Here is a 1,419-nt window from a genome sequence, read left to right on the forward strand (position 1 = left end):
CCGGCGTATCCGCCTTCCGAGAATCCCGCCCGCGCTCCACGTGGCGCCCCCCCCCACCGTCCAGGGTAGGCGGGGCGGGGGCGCCCCCCTCCACGTGTTACCGAGTCCCCGCGCGTCCCCCGCGCCGCCTGGTGAGCCTTCCCGGAGGTAGACAAGAGCTACTGGTGAATTTCATGAGATGTATTTCTAAGTGTCAACCATTTCTTTGCTAGGCTCCTCTTGGAAATAGGTGGCATCAATCTACAGAGCCTCCCCTCTCCCCGCCCTGCAAACTTTGGCTGTCTAAAGAGGAAAATCTGGGCACTACCATCAAATGATTTGCCACCAAGCCATCTGGAAGTTCCCCCTAGCAGTCTCAGCCCAGTTGCTTCAGCAAAGGCAATTGTTAGAATATTGCATTTTTTTTTCTTTTTATTGAGTTTATTGGTACATTCTAGGTATACATTCATTACTGGGACTCTGTACCTTTACCTGACAGGTCTTGGTTCTCATTTTTTTCCCCTTGTCCCTGCCCTCCCTTCACCCCCTCTCCCCTCCCCATTTACAAACACTTTATTTCCATTTTTTCATTTTCTCATAGTTTTTTCTTTTCCCTTATTCCCTTTCCCCTACCCTTCCCACTTTCCTTTAGCCCTTTTCTTCCTATTTCACATTGTTAATTATTCCATTAGGATCTTGAGTACTATTTTAGTTTTTCACATCAGAGAAACTATTCCGTATTTACACACGTGTGACTTATTTCACTTAGGAGTATATCCTCAAAATGTATCCATTTTCCTATGAATGACTCTGATTTCTCATCTTTATGGCTGAGTAGTATTCCATTTTATAGGGAAAACCACATCTTCTTTACCCAGTTTCCAACTGATGGGCAGATGGGCTGTTTCCATGTTTTAGCTATTACAAACTGTGCTGCTATAAACATAGGTGCGCATATGTCACTGTGATACAATTCTTTTAATTCTTTTGGAAAGATACCCAGAAGAGCTATGGCTGGGTCAAATGGAACCTCTAGTCCCAGCTCTTTGAGGTATCTCCATATTGATTTCCACAGTGGTTGCTCCAGTCTGTTCTCCCACCAACATTAAATAGTATATTTAATCACTGAATGGAATTATTCCAACTGCAGATCGATCCTTAAAATGATAGTATAAATAATTTTCCCCTTCACCGCTTGTTTTGTTTTTGTTTTTTTTTCTTGACAGGCACTTTTTTTCCATAGGCATACAGTTTGGAATGGAGCAGTACTTAATTGTGAAGAATAGGAAAAAATACAGAAAGAAAGGAGACATGGAAAACTAAATAATTGTAATATTATATTTTTAAGAAAAGCGCACCTTCTGGAAACACATTATTCAAGATTATTCATGTCTGTACTTTACATCTTTACTCCATAGGCTGGTTTGTTTCTTCCAGTCC

Source organism: Fukomys damarensis, unplaced genomic scaffold (assembly GCF_012274545.1).
Source record: "Fukomys damarensis isolate Sample0158 unplaced genomic scaffold, DMR_v1.0_HiC HiC_scaffold_8, whole genome shotgun sequence".
Taxonomy (NCBI): domain Eukaryota; kingdom Metazoa; phylum Chordata; class Mammalia; order Rodentia; family Bathyergidae; genus Fukomys; species Fukomys damarensis.